Genomic DNA, 14328 nt, shown 5'->3' on the forward strand with positions numbered 1-14328 from the left:
GTGTGTCTAAATGTGTGTCATTTTTGCGGTTAGCTTTAAAGTTAACAACATCCATTTTAACATTTGCTCTTAGTTCATAATAAACTAATTTTGAGTGAATTTTGATATATTTTTTTAAGTTAAATTGTTTAACTTTATAGTTTTAGTTATATTCACGACTATTGAGTAGAAGCAGTGGCAAACTAGAGACATGATTAAAAATAACTTAAATTGAATATAATTTTACATTATAAATTTAATCATTGATTAAAAAGTGCAACGGATTACATACATTCTGTGTATAATATGTAGATTTAGATATTTATCATTGATGAATACGCATGTATGGTATGTTCCTTTCTCTAATCACATGTGTTTCCGATAGTAAAACAAAGAGTAGTCACAGTGATACTACGATTTATAGACGCGTATCAATGTAATATATAACATGCGCATCAACGAATAAAAGTATTCGCAAATTCCGAAGTTGCGGTTCCAAGTTCGCCACAGATGAATCGCATGCACTGATCAACGTCACATATCGACGCTCAGCATTCGCCTAGTTTCATAGACACACTATAAATTAGAGTAACAACATTGAGATTGTCTTTAGAAAATCGCTCGTCCCGAGTATTTGTGTATTTAATTATGAGCACTTTAATAAAAGATGTTTCTACCTTCATTAAGCTCGTGTCTGTATTTCTATAATTAATTAAAAGAGAAAAGATAGCATCTTGTTGACGTTACACATATCAAGATACATATTTATTCATCAAAGATATAAATTGAAATATAAAATTATAAGAAATTAAATTTTAATTCAGACGCAAAAATTCGCAAAAGCAAATCAAACAAAAAACGACACATTGATCTAAAAATCTGTTGAGTCTTATGTACCTAATCTCTTCAATTTCAAAATTTCAATGAAACATTTCAACATTTTTCAATAAAAAAATATTGTATTATTTTGTTAATTATGTTGAGTACTAGACATATTTGTGTGTGTACGATGTATTTTATAACATATTAATTTCTTTTAAAATGCAATTGGTTAATTGTGTTGAAATAAAAGTCATTTGTCAAGTAAGCATTTTTATGGAGGAAGATAATTCTACTGTGTTTAACTTCGCGAATGAAATACTGCTTCGTCCGTCCGTCTGTTTCCGTGGTTTGCGTTGATTCGGTGGAGCTATAATGGCGGAGTTAACGCACAACTTCCGCAAAGATGCAATGACCGAGTCCCCGTGTCTCGTATGCGAAACAGGAAGCTTTTAATTTCCGAAATCGTATTGTCGATTGGAGCCGCGACGGCTAGCCCGATCTACCCCACGGCTTACTCACTTTCAATCGAGAAAGACGATATCGCCAGTTTCATGGTGCACGCGTGGCCCCGGGTATAAATAACGTGTGCATGCACACGAGCGTACATGCCACGCGCTTTGCATCGCCGTTTATCTTCGGCGTTGCATGCTGCAATTTTCGACGCAGCGCCAGAGGATGCGCGATAAACTACCTAGAAGGATATCGAGTGGGACGCGAACGCGGTATTGTGATCATACTGGGTGTAATAATAATGTTCCGGTATTTATATCGAGAGAGTGCGTGTTGTGTTGGTCTGTCCATTAAAAATTTTAAAGTTTATTTACCAAATCAGACGTGCACCTCGAGTAAAATATTTTTTGTATGTCAGATTATTTTCTAAAATAATAGTAGTGTATCTAGTATCCTTATCATACTAGCATCTGTTTGTCAGCATTGCTGTAGGTACATAATTTTATAAACAAAGTATAAATTTATAATGTTATGCTAATTACAAGGTATTTAAAATCACGGCACGTTTGTACATGCATCGAGAGCACGACGCGGTGATTACTAAAAGATGTAATATCCTATGATTTAGAAAATATTCGTATCGCGGAATACAAATCAAAGTGTACATCTATGCACGTGCTGCTTCTAAATTTTTCAAAGGAATATGAATAAGAAGTGAGCCTGACTTTTGTTATCCTGTTGTACCAAATACGTACGTGTGGATCTTTTGTTCTGTTATTCTCTTTATTATTCTTATATTAGGTTGTGTATCATTTACTTCTGCCTTTCTTCAAATATTTGTTGCATCATGACAATATGTGTGTGTATGTGTGTTTGTGTAAGTACAAAGAAAAAGTTATTCTCAATTTAAAAGATTATATTCTATTTAAACGCAATTATTGTTTCCTATGTAACCAACAATATAAATTTTTTATTTAAATTTGGTAATTTTAAATTATATAAAAATATATTTTTATATCAAATCATATATTCTTGTATCAACAATATTACATTCTAATTTTCAATTTAAAGATATTGTTATTTTTCATCCCTCTCAAATCAAGAAAATTATTATTAAATATCAAAAACATTTTTTGTTAATATAACTAGATTAAATTTCTTTGTGTAATCAAATTATGTCGGTTTAACGTGTTAAATGATTTTATTTCAAGCCTTATATATGTCAAAAATATCATTTTCAAAATGAGAATAATCTTTTTTCTATGATACACTAAAAATACATATTTACTAAATTTTAATAAATATTTGTTTAAATAGAGTACTTACTGCCTAAATATTTACTCAATACAATAAATTATTATTAATTATTATTAGATTAATAATTTTTGTATAAAAAAATAAATATATGTTTTTATTTACAGTAATATTTACACTAATATTTAGTTAGTATTATCGATATAAATATCAAAATTTAAATTTTTTTTCAGTATGCTTATGTAAAATTTATTTTATGAGCGTATGTGAATATCCGCAATGTATTAAGTTTGCTTCTGTGGGATTGCTAAATCCAAATGACTGTGTGGATCAGTCATCCCTGCGGGCCTGCATCTAGATTGCACACCGCTGCATGTTGCTGCCATCTGCATCCTGTGCACTCATGCACACGTGTCACTGCCTATCGCTTCTGCGCATTCGGGCATTTCAGCGTATGCCATTGCAATCATTGCTGATATCCATAAAGACCTAGCCGTATGAAAAGTGCATGTCAGATAGTAACTTATTCGGAATACTCAACAAAGTCACCATGCATGCTAAGATAGATATTTGCTCAATTTAACGATTCTTCTCTCTCTCTCTCTCTCTCTCTCTCTCTGCTATGTAAAACGTAGTCATTCTGTAGCCATCAAAAATACAGTAGAGAGCGTTTTTCAATATTTATCATTAAATATTTTAGCAAGTGAATCTCAAACTAAAATTCTGTTGAAATAAAACTAAAGAATAGAAATCTAAGAGTGCAAACACAAAGCTAAACTCATGAGAAAAAGCTTATAATAATATTTATTTTTAATTACACATATTTGTGGTTCCAAATTATTTGTAAAAAGTAATGTCATTTAAAAAAAATCGTAGCTCTTGTAAAAAAGTAGTTTGTATTCCACATATAACGAACATGTACTCTCTAATTTTATTTTCAAACAATCAATAAGAAGCTTTTAATGTCATCGCACACTGAATTAATCGGCGGAAATTTAATTGCAGGGTGTCGGTATGCAGCGTGATATCGCTGTTTTCCTTTAGTCCGATAAGTATGAAGAAACGTGGTGATCTATTTTTTTTCACATAGATTCAGACACGTCTCACATGTACGTCACTGAATATAAAAACAATATTATCAATAAATAAATATATGAAAATAAAAACACGTGTACAAATCTCGCAATGGCTATTGAAGGGTCGCAAGATCAATGGATAACAAACTAATGTTGATGAATCAATATAAACGATTTATTGAAATATATGAAACAAATAACCAATTTCGCAAATCAAACGTTTCGGATAACACAGCACTCTTTATCAGCAGCGGTAAAAGAGAAAATTTTGGAATTATTCGTTCCTCCTTCCCAAAAGATTACATACTATTTAATAAATTTGAAGTAATTAATGTATATCGATATCCTTAATATTATTACAACGTGACATAACGGACTTCCTAGATTTATTAATTTTTTAATTAATTTACGTTTGTTTAATCTGGACATATTTTCTTACTTTATTTCTTTTATATTAGTTGATATTTATGAATTATTCATATATTTTTACATATTGTTCGTATTTGTTCATATTGATATTTGAAAAGCAGAAGAACATAAATTATACAAATCTCATGTTTTCATGATACTCTATAAAGGATCTCTATTTTATATTATAAATAAACATTTTTGAAATGGATCAAATAACCAAGTTTTAATAAATTCCGATAGAAAAAGCCATGTCATTTTCTACAATATGTTATTTTAAACGTTATTCAAATAAGTTTCATTTAAAAACGTAAATTTTTAATCATATAAAATAATAATGAATGTTTTATTGTAACTTGTATTCATTGTTGACTTGTATTTTTGTATTTTCAAATAAGTTTTTATATTCTCAATTAATAGTGTTTAAAATCCATTGAATTTATTTTACTCCATAATATACAAGTAGTTTGTTTTTCCGATTATAACCGTATAAAGCGGAGATTATAATTTAGACTTACTTTCTCCTGCTTTCCAGATGCAAAAGTACATTCTACTTGAAATCTTCTTATGACATTAAGGAAAATCGATTATTTATTCGAAAGCTCCTTCTCATGGCACTTTGAACGTCACGGCCCTTGAAATCATGAACAATTTCGCTCTTGAAATGCTCTGCTCAGGAGTGAGTTTCAATAGTGTTCCGCAGTGGAATAGTACTTAGTCCGGAGATTAGCCGAGTTTCAGAGCTCACTTGCAATAGCACCAACTATCTCGTTTCTTCGGTTGGGCATGTGCATGTGAGCGTTTGCTCCGCACCGACGTTTCTCGTCGACAAGCGGGAAGGAAACTCGCGGTGTTATCGTCAATGCGCGTAATATATTTCGGCACACGGTCCCTTAGGGCTGCTTAGACTTATCTCATGATGAGTTTGTCTTGTAGATAAGCGTATAGCTTAACAAATCAGCTTTGAGGTGTGTCCCATCCTAAACGGGAAAATAACTAGCTGCACTTCCACAATTTGTCGAGAGTCATGCTAGCGTAATTTATTATTAGGCTATTATATAAAGTTTACAACTCTTGACATGCTTTTGGCTATAAGTGTTTAGAAGGGACAGTGAAGTGATGAATTAGAATAATTTAAGACCGTCGTACGATATGCCAATCATATATTTCTTTCAGATTACAGAGATAACATTTGGATAAAAACTCAATGATAATATTGAAAGAAAAGCTATTGTCTTTTGATTTTACATGTTCAATTAATGGTGTCTAGCGTTCATTGAATTTGTTTTATTTTATAACACTTTCTTTTCCTGATTACAACAATCTAAAGCCGATGATATTTTGGACTTGCTGCTATCTTTTTTTTTTATTATCAACATTAATAATTTTATAAATCTGGAATTTTAATTCTATCAAAATCTACTTGTGAATTAAATAAAAAACAGGATGTTATTTATATTCGTTAGGTTACAGTTTTTGTTTTTCAATTGATTATATCTATTGATGTCTCAATAAATATTTCTTTATAATTTTTGTCTAATACGCGCACACACAATAAACTGGAAAAATTATTATATTTTTTGATAAAGAGAAAAAAATAGATATTTAAAATTATATAAATAATTAATTTAATTGGAAACTATGTGATAGATAGAAATTTGTTTAAAGTAAATTTGTTCTTTTTTTAATAAAAATTTATTTTATATGACGATACATAAAAGAGGCAATATAATCAGCAAAGAGTAATCAGAAATCGTTTTACGTATTGTATTTTAAACGGATATAAAGAAAATTAAACTCCCAATCTTTTCCATTTCCTTCTTTATATATAGACAGCTTCAGAGAGTAGTAATGAATCGCGTGCTTTTTCATCGTGCCGTTTGTTACAGTTTAAACCTTAAATAACCAATTACACCCGCAGAATCGATGATGATTCAAAGTCTTAGTAAAATTGAATTGGAGATGAAGATAGAACGTGCTCGACTTTCGTGATGTATAATACAAAGACTTTCGAAGTAGAAACAATTGGTTTCTTTTGTTTACTCCTAAGCTGTGATATTATTACGAATTTACTTTTACAATTATCACGCAGATTTCATCTTTTCTTTATTAAATTCGTAAGAATTCGTTTCCTAAATGCTATTATTGTTGTGACTGACAGTCTCGTTTACCATGAATCACATATTACGAGAAATTCCATCTTATAATTTTCAAATTAACAGTATCTACCATTTCTTTTCGCTTACCGTAATTATTCTCATCTGTCGTAACGAAGGCGTCTCACGTAACTGCAAAGTTACACGTACACACGTTAAACGCACGATGCACGGTGCATCATTACGACAGATCCAGATTCTCCGGCATGTCCTCGCATTAATACTCTGTGCATTTACGTCGTTCGCACTCAAACCGGCGCTTTCTTCTCTTTCCGAAGAGCTCCTGAAATACTGCCGCGTTGGTTATACTTTGCGAAGCGATTCTCGAAATGACAGCGATCTAAGTTATAGCATTTCCACGAGTATGGGCAGATCGAAGAAATTGCATGTTCGCTACACTTGCTCACACATTTCAAACGAATTTTATTTTTGTACATCAATTTTTTTTATATTGTCACTTCAAGCACGCAACAATATAATCATTCCTCGCTATTTGATAATAATTTTCTGTTAGAAAAATGTCTACCAAAGACTAATGGTGACAAAAGAAAATCATCAAAATTTGTTTTATGTTTATTCGAGTCGAAATTTTAGTCATGCTTTCATTCATGCTTCAAGCTCAATTAAACCTGTTTTGATTAAACAGTCAAATAGGACCTTTTTTAATACTACGATAAATTTGAATAAGATGGTCATACATGGAAGATGGCCATCAGGCTTTTAAACTGTAAAAATGCTCTATTTAGCAATTATTGAAGAAATTACATCCTATGGCCATCTTTTCCGTATGGCCATAATACCCTGCTTAATCTACAGCTTCTATTTAGAAAACTTCTTTTGAGCTGAACCTAAAAATAGGAAATTTTCCAATAATTGTCATTTACAGGTTCAACGTAGGAGCTCAATTCATTAGACGAGAGACCCTATTATGAAATCTATTTAGAGTCTGTATACGTCCTAAAACTATAAGATTCAAAGTAGGATAAAAAAATTTCGATTCGGATCACATTATTGTTTTTATAATTTATATATGATTATTCAAAGTAGAATGTTTATAAAATTTTATATTATAAAATTACATATCGAATTTTTTATTCACCTTACATTTTTTTCTTTAAAAAATTTATTACCAAAATGCAACTGCAATTGTCCGAAAATTTAGAACGTCGTAACATATTCTGTTTTTTATTATGTGCAGTATGATTTATAGATATGCGATATACCGATTTTTTCTCCCCGTTCGTCGCGCACGCAATAAATTTTTGGCGAACACAGAAATTGTTTCGTCCGATAATCTAAATCGATTTTCGTATGACGTTTGGCCCATTTTCATTCGTGGTTCTACATTATAAACGCTTCGCAATTTCGCGCCACGAATGCTAAACAAATGTGGAATACGTCAACGACAAGTGTGTTCAGCCCACATACAAATTTAGTGGAAAATTAAATAATAAAAAACGTGTTTGGCATTCTTGTTTTATGTATGTGACAACAAAGCAATTGTCGCTTTTGCTTTTTGGTTGCAGATTAGTTGTAAAATTTGGTGTTTACTAATTTATAAAACGGTTCTAAATTAACAAGTCAAATTAGATTTATGCTGTATTCTTTATTTATTATAGAAGCGTCATTTTTAAATAACACAGAACTAAACTTTCGTTACAATAAATTATAAATATTAATAAATAAAAAGTGTTTGTTTGTGTACGTAGTTTAATTTAACAGAAATATGTTTCATTATTTCCAAAAAATAACAATTGCGGAATTGTCTCACTTTCAAAATAAGAATGTGATATAATAAATCCGCATTATAGAAGCTTGGCACACAATCTATAATTTTGAATATATATCGCGAGATAAAAATACGTGCCAGGAATGATATTTTGTTTGGAGATTTATGTAAAAAGCACTGGTTTTGTTGTTCCTGATGCGCATCGGCTCTCAAATAGATGGATATTAGTTCCTCTTGAATTATTCATGAAGTAAGATAAAAATAGTGATATGGTGAGACAACTGCAATTTACGGAGATAACGGGTCTCCTTTCTGTTAACTGAGTAATCAAAAAATATCATTTTAATGTTCCGTGAAAAGCTAATAAACTCTCGTAATTGCATTTCCAATGAAACAAAGTTTGATATAACGATTTTATGCGCGATAATTAGATTTAGGATTAGATTGATAGTTGGCTCTTTGTACTTTATCCATATTTTCCTTAATTTTACAAAAAAATATTTTATACATGTATATATTAAAATAATATTTGTGCATTGATATAAATTTTGTGAGCTAGTTTTACAAACACTGAAGTTTGTACTAAGATTTATCGAATTCCTTATCGTAACTTGAATGGTTGCTGAAAGTGCTTAATTAAAATAATTTCTAAAGTCTATCACGTCCGCGAGGCATAGTTTATCAAGTTAAAGCATTTTCCAACATCCATTTTCTGTCAGAAAACTTCTTGCTTCCACTGGAATCTCAAAGTTAAAAACAAAAATGAGATTCTGCAGCTAGTGTCAGAAATGGGGTGATAGTCTTTCAACTATTAAGCTCTTTGTGATATGTATATACACATTTTTTTTAATCTAAAAAATATTTTTATGAGTATATATCTACAAAATTACATTTTATATATATTCTTTACTTCTAACCGCTTATTTTAAATTATTAGCCAATCAATGTTAATATTCAAAAAATAACAGGCAAGATACAAAATTAAATGATAAGAGTAAGAATAACTTTAATTTCGAACTTTGGTCATTTCTTAAATTAATCTTAATGTTCTTTTTAAAGTTTTAACTATGTAAGAAAAAAGTAATTTAAAAGTTGCGCATCTTGAAGAGAAAATAAAAAAATGTTCAAGGACCTTTTAATGAAGATTCCTTTATTGTTACATTTTTTAAGTAATCATGCTATAAATATTTCTGTAAAATAATTTCATTTTTATTAACTGGTCATAGTTGAGAAAAATATCAAGATAATAAGTTAATATCACGTTAATTGTTCGAGACGTTGAATAATTTGGCACTCCGAGTAGAAAGCTTAAGTAGTTAAAGCCAGTCTGTGACCAGACTGGCTTCGAGAAATTCAAGAGATTTTAAGGAAGAAGGGCTATATATCTCCAAGGGCACTAAGGTTAAAACCTCTGCAAAATAGGCTGTGGGAGAACCTGCCAAAAGAGAGTCCTGCGATCTGTAAATCCTTGGTTAAGTCAGTACGTGTTAAACGCGATTGGTTGGAAATAAGGGCGAGCGGCTCAATGAAATTTGCATAGCCGATGCAAATTTGCATGCGCATATTACATGATCTTTTTAGAGATATAGATGGCCTAAATATCCTAGACGACAAATACGGTTTGCGTGAAAGGAAAGGTCTTATAAATTTAAAATTAACTATAACTGTCATGAAATAAATTCATAATTTGATTCTTGTTTATTTAGTTGCACCTTTTTAAGACATTCCATAACTGCATAATTAATTTCAGAATCGTTTTATTGTCGTTATATAGTTTCACCAAGAAATTGTTATTTAAATAAATAATTGTTGGCTTAAATATTTTATCTGCAAATATAAATACTAAAATATACAAATACTTTATAAATTAATTATTCTTGTAAAATAAAATAATATCGTTTTTACTTATATAAACCGGGCTTTATCAAGGTAAGATAGTAATTTTTCTTTTGCTCGTGATTTTAATTCGTTTTTATAACACATCTATTATATAAAATCGGATAGAAGTGCGCTTTCTACGCGAATACCGAGCGTGCCTCAATTCGATTTTGCACACGACGCGACGTGATGCAATTCGCAAGTGGAAGAAAGCTAGCTAATGGGGCCGGAACGACGACGATGACGACGACGACGATGAGAAGGAATCGCGGGGTTCCATCTACTCTCACCATCAATTCGCTTCGTTGCGTTACCATTCTCGCGGCAGTGGTGAACGCGGGTGCGAATGACGCATAGCGTCAAAGATGCGCCAGGGGCAAACTGAATTTGTTCGACGGGGAAATATGTAGCATTTGTGCAAGCCCGGTTGCACCGCATTACCGTTTACTATGGCGGGTCACGTACCGCGAAAAGTTTCCCCGGCTCATCGTCCTACATTGGATTAACTGTCCGCACGCCGTAATTCATCACTATCACCGCAATGGCGTCAAAGCGTCGCGAATAAGATAAATGAACTATTATCGCAAATCCGCGGGCACTTTATCATGTAAATAATAGCGGCAGTAAAATTATCATTGGTTGGTAAATACTCCGTTAATTTACTCCAACGTTTTCTTAATATCCTTCTTTAATTTTTCAGTTGATTATTTCCATTTTTTCACCATATTAATATAAATTATTGGTTACATATATAATATATTTTACAGACACACGCACGACATGATATAAAATTCTAAAAAGTATATAGGTAAATTGTAGTCATAAAAAATTGCAACGTTATTATAAAAAATAATGGTAAAAGTAATGGCGTTACTATTATATGTATTTCCATTTGCTGCGATAATATACATTTCAATAATTCCGTGTTTTGTAGTTAAATGCGTTTAAATTGCACTTAAATTGCTATTAAATAATTACAATTATAAATATTTCTCTGATCTTTGTATACTTTTATATAATTTCATAAAAAATGGTAAAATTATTATAAGATTAGCTGTTCAATAATATTTATAATATAACGTAATAATAAAACATGAGTTTACGTGAGATGACAATGACGTATTTTTATTTTTAACCACGCGAATATAATAAATGAGCTTACTCTCATCAGCCACCGCCCTCATTGTTCTTAATGATACGACTCTCTCTCTTGATTCCGCTTATTCTGGCGAATGAGATAATGAGAAATGGGTAGACGGAAATAGAAAGTTTAGAGAATATATATATATATATATATATATAAATATATGTATATACGTATATATGTAATATAAATATAATACAATTATACATTGTAAAGAGTAATTAACTCTAAGAGGTGTTATTAACTTTAATATGAGATGATTACTTTTTAACTTTATAGAAAACGCGTTGTATAATACAAAAATATATTTATTACGAAATGCCTAAATATTTAACCCTATTATATTAACATGTGTGTATTGCGAATTTGATTCTGTATTACATTGTAGATATTATAGTGATAATTGTAGCTACTGAATTAGCGAAATACATATTTGTTTCTATAGATTAGCAGTTGTAATAATATACATAATGATGAGAAAGAAAAATGTGTCAATAATAAGAGGACAATTAGGAGTTGACACAATAAACAATGTGCAGCATTACATTCGCACAAATAACTTGAACATATAATCAACTATAATATAAATTATAATATCAACCGTAGGTAGGATAAACTGAGGTGAATCAAATCACAAGCGAATTGGATCAATGTAAATTTTGATGAGCCAGTCCAGTCGTAAATTTTATTATTTTTTTATTTCAAACGAGCTATTTTTGAAACTAAAGGTAATCAAATATCAACTAATTGTCTCAAAATTTACATTAATCCGATTTGCCTTGTGATCCAATTCCCTCGGTCTACCCTACATTTCGGCTTCAATTCAAGTCATCCTCGGTAGTATCAATATTTGTTAATTGTGTATTAATCATTGATACTGTTGAGAATGGCTTGAATTGGAGCCAAAACGTATTACAGTTGGTGCATTCTATTGTAGTCGATTATAATATATTAAAATAATTTGTATGAATGTGATTGTTTACCACTGACGGCCATCTTATTGCTGATATTTTTATTTCTTAAAACAATAGGAATTTTTTGCGTTACGATGTTATTATTTCAATTTTATTGTTTGACATTAACGTTAATTTTAAAAAATCATATTTATCTGAATATTTATTCTTTCCGCTCTTCTATTTTTAAACATGAAAAAATGCAATGCGAAAAGCAGTGATAGTAGTTGTCAAACGTATACATTACTTAAAGCACGTCGTCTTTCACGATCGGAAATTTCGGAAACGGTATCGAAGGAAATTGAAACGGTACGCGAATCATTGTCTGTTCATACAAAGACAAATCGTCGATTGTATTGCGTTTGTGATACAAAACACCTATAAATGCGCTACGAGTTAAACGATATTGCTTTCGATGCTGAAACGAAAATGCCGGTCACGTTACGATTTCGTCGTTGGAAAATAATATGATACATCCGGCGCACGCGAAGTTACTGAACCCTTTCTCCAAGATATGTAATTGCCTGCGTTAAGTAAAACAGCTGCAGTGAGTCTGTGAACACATCGAACAATTTTCGCAGTCTTGTAATAAAAATTTTAACGTTACCTTCGAATAGCGTTGATAAAAAAACATTAATATCGAAGCTGAACTAAAATTCACGTCGCTGGCAGAGATCAATACGAAGTGTAAAGCACGGGCGAAGTTCATTTATGATGAAAATAATATGCAGTCAGCATATCGAGGATCAGCATGACGATTTCTATTGCTACGAGACCGCACAATCGCATTAAATATCTCAAATTGGCGATGCAACGTCGTTCGTATATTTCGCATTCGAGAATGTTATCAGAACGGCAACTAATTTATATTATTTGTTATGGCATAAATTGATTCACGAACGTAAAGTAAATCCCGAAACTTCGTTCGCTCGTACCCAGGGTCGCGCACGTGATCTGTGTGTATCACAGCTTTTCCACTGGCAGCTTATCCCACTTCCGAAGGGGCCACGAACGTGTGACCCGTTGCCATCGCATCTATTCTTCGACGGATATGAGAAAATGAGCTCTCTCTGAAAGCGCCAATCGCTAGTCGCAGAGCTGAAAGGCAAAAATTATTAATCGTGCGGTGAGTAGGGAGAAACGCGAGCGAATGTGGGACGCACGTAGTAGGTTTTTTCGATCGCGTCTGCGTTTACCTTACGATGTAATACGTGATGATGAAATAAAATAACGTAGTGGAGGATTAATTTTCAAGAGCAAACATAATATCATAATGGTTAAAGAGAATTTTCTGCTAATATCTGATCATCACTTTTTTTAGGATATTCGTTTTTTATCTATCAAAGAATTTTAACGTCATATGGACTTCAATTATTTTAAGTACTTGACTAATACGGACTGCAGTGGACAGAAGATTCGTATATGTATATGTAAACTTAATTATTACTTTATTAATAAATACTGAAGAAGATTGAAATCGAAATTGAAATGATTTGTATGCGATTTAATAGGCAATTACAATTTTGTGTATAATTATTGTTGAATATACTAATTTACATCGTAATTATGTTGACTCATATGGCTCATACAGTCTTCCTTTTAATCACTAACTTTAAAAGAGTGATCAAATTTATCTTCAATTATAAGGGGTTTATTAATCTTTCTGTCTCTTCTCTAGTCGAGACTTCTTTTCCTTATTACAGAATGGACGGAGCAAAGACATCGGTCACTAACAAAATTACATGTGGCATCTGCTTCCGACTCGATCGTCGACGATTGCTCTCGATAACTTCGTCGAAGAAAGTTTCCGCACTTACGGGCGAGTTTATACTTCCGTAAATCAGTTCTCCGCATCGGGGATAAAGTTTACGCTCCTTCGCGTAGTAGCCGCGCGATTTTAAGCTCGTTGAGAAAAATTGTAGCAATTTCGTAACTGCGTCCCTGGAAGGTTCTTAAGTTCCGATCAGCTTTTTATTCAATGGACATACCGGAGTATTAAACTGAAAATGTTCAAGTATGAGCTTAGTACGAATCATTCAAGTTTAATTAATACAATAAGTTTCAAGTGTTGACGCAAAAATTTTAATAAATTAACACATTTTTTTACTTAAAATGTACTAATCTTAACAATAATCGTTACAGTAAGAGTATTTAAATATTTAATATCATATTTATAAAATATATTAAATTGTAATTCCAAAGATTTATGTAAATACTTTCAATAATTATGACTTTTATGCAAACAGATTTCATGTGATGTTTCCGTACAGAAATTTTGCAGTTTGATCATTATGAGTTTACTCGATATTAAGCGAAGGATTTTAAAGCGGATTACATCTCAAAAAGGTATAATAAGTAGTGAATTTTAAATTAATTTCTGGGCTTCTCCCCGTGCAAAACTTTAATCAAGATATATAATGATCAAGTTATTTACTTTATCAGATATTAAATGGTAATAGAAACTAACATTGACCTTAGT

At 31.3% G+C, this 14328-nt stretch overlaps 1 protein-coding gene across 1 annotated transcript in view; it reads left to right on the forward strand.

The window, feature by feature from the left end:
• Positions 1-14328, forward strand: part of nAChRa7 (nicotinic acetylcholine receptor alpha7 subunit) — a 201539-nt gene that overhangs the window by 62756 nt on the left and 124455 nt on the right. The window lies entirely within an intron of this gene.

This window comes from Cyphomyrmex costatus, unplaced genomic scaffold (assembly GCF_001594065.2).
Source record: "Cyphomyrmex costatus isolate MS0001 unplaced genomic scaffold, Ccosl1.0 scaffold137, whole genome shotgun sequence".
NCBI lineage: Eukaryota > Metazoa > Arthropoda > Insecta > Hymenoptera > Formicidae > Cyphomyrmex > Cyphomyrmex costatus.